The sequence below is a fragment of the Magnolia sinica genome, chromosome 5 (genome assembly GCF_029962835.1).
Source record: "Magnolia sinica isolate HGM2019 chromosome 5, MsV1, whole genome shotgun sequence".
NCBI lineage: Eukaryota > Viridiplantae > Streptophyta > Magnoliopsida > Magnoliales > Magnoliaceae > Magnolia > Magnolia sinica.
In genome coordinates, this window is record NC_080577.1 from 31,258,842 (window position 1) to 31,266,224 (window position 7,383).

Here is a 7,383-nt window from a genome sequence, read left to right on the forward strand (position 1 = left end):
TAACATCGTCTGGAGGAAGATTATCACCCTCTTCTTCATTCACACCTGTTGCTCCACCTTCTCCAACATCTACTTGGCCCTCAGCCAATCACAACTTCATTTTGTTTAAGGTGGAGTTATTGAAAATGAGGTATTGGATAGGAGCCTCTCCAACAGGCATGGCGACTAGCATGTGAGTAGCTAACACAGTCATTAAGTAAGCAAAGGGAAGATCACTATGACCTGGATAGATATTGAACTAAATGATGAAATGACATATCAAAGAGGGTAGACAAACATTTGCACCAGTGATGATAGAATACAAGATACGAACCATGAATACAGTTAATTTTGTTTTGTTACCAGAACGAGGATACAGATTAGAAGTAAAGATACGATGAAAAACTCTGTATCTGGGTAATAAATATTTGGTTGCGAGGGCATTCCCGTTCTGAGTCCATTGAGCATCCATGTTACAAAGTGCTCTAGTATAAATACATTTTTCAAATTTAGAAACTTTCTCAGCTAGAGTGCTAGGTGGAATACCATCATCATTAACAGGTATATCTATAAGGCCTGAAATTAAATGACGATCAACAGGAAAAGGCCCTTCTCTAGTAGCAATAAAGAAAGTTAATTGTTCGGTAGAAAATTCAGATATTCATGCAAACATACTCTGCGTAATGGATTGGTATGCCACCCCACCCCAACGTAGGATGTTATCCCAACCTACAGATTAGAGAAGAGGAAGGAGACCGAAACGAGCGATGTGATCTAAATCAACGGCTTTTTCCACAATGACATTACGCAGACGCAAATCAGGCACATAAGTTGGATCATCTTCGGGAGACCGAAGATGGCGTCTTATAATAAGAGTTGATCTGGATGACGAGGGACCTCTAGTATTTTTTCTTTTTCCCTCTAGAGTCCATATTCTTGAATAAAAATAAGAAATCTCAAAAAAATAGAGATGGGTTTTTCTAGATCAGCAAATGGAGAAGAAAACTCCAAAAAGCTCAAGGCAAACTTGAAATCAACTACTCCAATAAAGAAATTGAAGAAAATAAACGATGAATCTACAAGAAAGACAAGCAAAATGCTCTGACCTGGTTGAATTAAACACTTGGGTTCGACTAGTGGTAGCTCGACTTGTTGGAGATAAAAGTGAAAATGAGGAAGAAGAGAGATTTCCCCAAATTAAAGAGGTCAGCATGCTCCATGACCGGTCTTAGGAAATACACAACCGATCGTACCACGACTGGTCGTGTATGACCACGACTGGTCGAGTACCAACTAAAAATTGCATTTTTTACCGAATTTAAAATTTTAACCACAAAAATACATAAACATATATACAATATGTTACAATTATGCAAGAATATTCAATATAAATTGCACATACCATGGTCAAACTTTAATTTATTGAACCTACTTTTGTCGAGTAGTTTAGTGAAAATGTCAGCAAGTTGAGTCTCGGTTGGAATATATTCCATAGATATTGTTTATTCTTCCACTAATTCACGAATGTAATGATACCTAATGTCAATGTGCTTAGTACGTGAATGCTGGATTAGATTTTTAGAAATATTTATTGCACTGAAATTATCGCAATATAAGACCATTGAGTCCTGTACAATTCCATAATTGCTTAACATACATTTCATCCAAGCAAGCTGAGTATATGCATTTCCTGCTGTGATATAATCAGCCTTAGCAGTGGAAAGCGATATAGAACTTTGCTTCTTGCTAAACCAAGAAACCAAGTAATTTTCAATATAAAAACAACCACCACTGGTTGATTTTCTGTCATCTATATTACCAGCCCAATCAGCATCTGAGTACCCAGCCAACTGAACACTAGTATCATATGGATACCAAAGACCCAAATTAGCAGAACTTGCAACGTATCGCATAATTCGCTTAATAACAATTAAATGAGATTCTTTAGGATTAGACTGATATCTAGTGCAAATACCAACACTAAAAGCAATATCAGGTCTACTAACAGTTAAATAAAGTAAACTGTCAAGCATGCTACGATACAATTTAGTATCTACATCTTTATCTGTAGAGTCTTTTAAGAGTCTTAAAGTTGTACTCATGGGAGTATCTCCCAAAATTCTTACCATTCTCAAATCCGAACCTTTTAATCAAGTTCAAAGCATATTTGGTTTGAGAAATAAAAATTCCATCAGGTTGTTGTTTTACTTGCAACCCTAGGAAATAATTTAATTCCCCAACCATGCTCATCTCGAACTTAGATTTCATTAAATCTACAAACTCAATAGTCATGTTAGTACAAGTTGATCGATAAATAATATTATTAACATAGATCTGAACCATTAAAATATCATTGTTGTGTTTCTTAACAAAAAGTGTCTTATCGACACTACCCATTTGAAAATTATGACTGAGTAAAAACTTAGTCAATTTATCATACCATGCCCTGGGAGCTTGTTTTAGACCATAGAGAGCCATTTTAAGACGGTATATATGATCAGTTAACTTAGGGTCTTCAAACCTTGTCGGTTGTTCAACATATATCTCTTCATGTAAATCGCCATTCAAAACGGCACTCTTTACATCCATTTGATAAATCTTAAATTTTCTATAGCATGCAATGTATATAAAAAGTCTGATTGATTCAAGCTAGCAACTGGGGCAAAGGTTTCATCGTAATCGATGCCTTCAAATTGAGTTTACCCTTGTACAACCAGTCTTGCCTTGTTTCGAATTATATTTCCAAGTTCATCAGACTTATTTTTGAAAATTCACTTTGTTTCGATAATGTGTTTATCTTTAAGTCTAGGAATGAGATACCAAACATCATTACAAACAAATTGATTAAGTTCTTCGTGCATGACAACTATCCAGTTTTCGTCAGAAAGAGTTTCTTTTACGTTAGCTTGTTCAATTTGGGATGTAAAGCATACATAATTACATATGTCTTCTAATTGTCTACGAGTGCACACACCAGTGAGAGGGTTTCCAAGAATCTGAGTAGTAGGATGATCTTTAACAGTCCTTAATTCAGAATTAACTTGATTTGATGAATTATCTGGTTTGTTAATTAAAAGAACTTCATCACTATCTGGACTAGGGGCAGGTGTATTCAATTGATCATCAATGACCACATTAATGGACTCTTGAATCACACTGGTCCTGTTGTTCAGTACACGATATGCACGACTGTTTAAAGAGTATCTTAAAAAGATCCCTCCATCACTCTTAGTGTCAAACTTTCTCAAATTTTCACGGTCACGTAAAATATAACACTTGTTGCCAAAAACTCGAAAGCATTTGACAGTAGGCTTCTTATCAAACTAAAGTTTGTAAGTCGTTTTATTATTAGATTTATAAGTATAAACTCGGTTAATAATACAGCGGGCGGTATTCACTGCTTCAGCCCAAAGATTTTTAGGGAGCTTCATACTATTTAACATTACGTTTTCCATTTCTTGAAGCACTCTACTTTTTCTTTCCACAATTCCATTTTGTTGTAGTGTTTTGGGCGCAGAGAATTCATGCAATATTCCCTGATCGCTATAGAATTTCTCAAAACTACTATTCTCGAATTCAGATCCATGATCACTACAGATCTTACTGACATGAGAACCTTTTTCAATTTGGATTCGTTTGATGATCTTTTTCACTTCATCAAGGGTTTTTGATTTGTCCCTTAAAAACGTTGCCCAAGTGAATCTGGTATAATCATCTACGATAACTAAGATGTATTTTTTGCCACCTCGACTCTCCGTTCTGGTTGGTCCTACAAGATCCATGTGGAGCAACTCGAGTGGTCTTGATGTGGCATTAGAGTTTACCTTTTTGTGAGAGCTCCTAGTTTGTTTACCATACTGGCATTCACCACATATTTTGCCTACTTTTTACAACTTCGGTAGACCTCTAATTAGTTCTCCTTTGCTCAATCTGTATAAATTCCGGTAGTGTACATGTCCAAGGCGTTTATGCCATAAATCTGTCTCCTCAGTATGGACCATGTAGCACGATTGATTAGATAAGCTACCATCGCTTATAATATAGCAATTTTCAAAAGTTCTACGACCGGTTAATATAACAAAACCCTTTTTGTTTATTATTTCACAACCTTGATTGGAAAATTTCACACTATGGTTGTTATTGCATATTTGAGATATGCTTAACAGGTTATGTTTTAGCCCCTCAATATATAAAATATTTTTAAATAAAGGGAGGTTATAGAGTTGGACCGTACCTTTGCCAATAATCTTGCAATTGCTATCATCACCAAATGTGACTGACCCATTAGTCATATCTTTTAGATCGGTGAATAAAGCCTTGTCGCCTGTCATATGCCTGGAGCATCCACTATCTAGGTACCACTTTGAATGGCTTGTTGCTTTGAAAGCAGTGTGGACAACCAAGCAAGCAACTTTAGGAACTATTTCAGAACTATTTTGGGTTTAGGAGTATAGTTAGTCTTCTTCTGTCTGTTGTTGTAAGAATGACCTACTGAGTTAGATTTTAAGAGCTCTTTGAGTAAATCAACTATCTTTTCAGCTAGTGGGCTTCGGTTCTGATTTTTAAAGTTGACATAGCTGCTTTTAGGTTTTTGAAAAGTTTTTATATTTTTAGAAAAACCTTGATAAGTACTTTTCCCTTTTGAATTTGAGGTCTCTCCGTTCACAAACTTAAGAGGAGTATTCTTTTATTTAGGAGGTATATTCTTATCATAGCCCAACCCAGATCGATCGCCACATTTTCTTGATCCGGATAATAGTTTTTCTAACTTTGGATCACCTTGGGCATATCTCCATGTGTCCTTTAAACTCAGAAGAGAAGATACTTCATTTTTAAGTTTCTCATTTTCATCTTTCAGATTTTCAATCAGGGAGGTTTTGAATTCTAAATCGCATTTTGATTTTTCAAAACAATCTGTAATTTGGGATTTTTCTAAAATAAGTGATTCAAAACATTCTTTGAGTTTAAAAAACTTTTCTTTTTGAAGTTTAAGTTTGAGAGCAATTTTACAACTTTCCTTGTATAGGGCATTATAAGCATCTTGAAGATCCTCTTCATTTTCACATTCACTGTTCAAATTTTCCTCACTAGTTGAATCATCATGATCTGAAAAAGTGAACTTGGCCAGAGTCATAAGGGCTTTAACTTCATTGCCCGACTCAGTTTTAGAATCTTCTGATTCAGAAGAAGCTTCAGGATCAGATGATTCATCCCAAGTAGCCAACATACCCTTCCTTTTTGTTTTGTCCTTTTTAGGACATTTGTTTGCTAAGTGCCTGTACTCTTGGCAGTTGTAACATTGACTATCTTTCAAATACTTTCAATTTTTAGATTTAGATTTAGATCTTTTCTTATCATTTGATTTTTGAAAATCAATCCTTTTCTTGCTTTTGAAAATCTTGTAAAACTTTTTTGCTAAAAGAGCCATATCATCTTCAGAATTTTCTAAATTCGAGTTTTCTTGAGAAATACCTTTAGAAAATTTAAGAGCGATGAATTTACTTTTAGGAGCTTTAAAGTTTAACTCATAGGTTTGTAAAGAACCAACTAGCTCTTCTACCCTCATATTGTCCATATCACGAAGTTCCTGGATCGCGATTACTTTAGAGTTGAACCGTTCAGGAAGAGAGCGTAGTATCTTTGCACACACTTTACTTTCTGGGATTTTATCGCCAAGACCCCACATTGAATTTACAATGTCATTTAATCTTGTGTAAAAGTCCATAAACATTTCATTTTCCTCAATATGAATTTCTTCAAATTAGTTATGAGGAGTTGGACTTTAGATTTTTTGACAATTGTAGTACCCTCGTGTGTCATTTCTAATATATCCCAGACTTGCTTTGCAGTATCATAGGATATGATTCTTTTGCACTCATCCAATGATAATGCGCAAGTGATTGTATTTAATGTTTTTGCATTAGCACTACTCTCATTTTTCTGAAGGGTGGTCCAAGAGAAATAATGAGTTACTCTTATTGATTTTGAACCATCGATTCTAGTCACTTCAGTGGTAGGAGAATTTCATTCAGTCACTGTGGCTTGCCACACACTCTCATCCATTGATTTGAGGAAGATCCTCATCCTGGCTTTCCAATAGGCATAGTTGGAGCCATCAAAGGATGGAGGCTTGTGACTAATAGGCTATCAAAATTTGACATCTTTTATATAGCTTAGATCATTAGCTCAGGAAATAAATCCAAATTAAAAGTAATAAGAGCAAGCTATTAGGCTTTGATACCACTTGAAACGGCCTAACTATACGCCCTAGAGGGGGGTGAATAGGAATATTCCAAATTATAATTATAACAGTGGAATAAAATAAAGAGATAGTCAAATAAAATAAATCAATTCACAATACTAAAATAAAATCAACCTCAATAAACAAGTATTGAGAGGTTGATACGAATTCAGTTCCAAGGACAACCTTACACCATAAAAACCAAGGATTTATGGCAGGACAACCTTATTTCTAGAATGTCTTTTGTATCAAAAACTCAATCTGAAGAGAAATAAATAAATAGTAAGGAATTGAAATAAATTGCAGGAATTTAAATCTAAATTATTACAACATTCCACACACTTGCTTGAAATGTAAATTTTACAACATTCACATCCACACATACATCCCACAAACTTGAATGATAAAAGATATAAAACTTAAGCAAGCATTCAAACCACAAGACAAAGAATTATAGTGGTTCGCCTATGTGGACACCAACTGTTTCATAACAGCCACACAGAATGCTACTCCACTCCTAATATCCTCACACAGGGGATATTAGCATTCACTAACAAAATAGGTTTCACAGGTTCACCTAAAACCTTCACAATTGTGTCTTTTTAACTTGGGCTTACACAATCCAAAAACCCACACTTTCTGAGTTTTTTGGCTCTCGTCAGCTAACCACACAATGAGATTTTTCTAGCGAATCTCAAACAAAAACCAAAAGAATAGAAATTTTACATAAACGTAAAATACCTGGATTTCTCCTTTCGTAGTAGCCCAGAAGAACCAATCGGAGTAGAAGTTCGAATCAACGTTCAATGTCCAATACTCACTTAAAATGGTTCTAAGTTCTAATTGATTTTAAATTAAATCAAATGGGCTAGCTCTATTTGATTTTGATTCCAAAAAGAAGGAATTACAAAATTTCTCCTTTTCAAATCAGATTGGAATATAGATCAAAATCAAATAAAAGTAAGCTAACAAAAGGATAGCTTAAAATGAACACTAACTTATCTCAGAGTGAAGCCTTGAATTTCTTTGAATTGAGTTATGAAATTCTGAGATTCGTGCTCAATTTATAAAAGCAGAAATCATGTCTACGACTGGTCTCAGGGAAACTTCGACTGGTTGTAACTTCAACGGCATTTTAAGCGCGATCTTTGAAAACCGTTCTA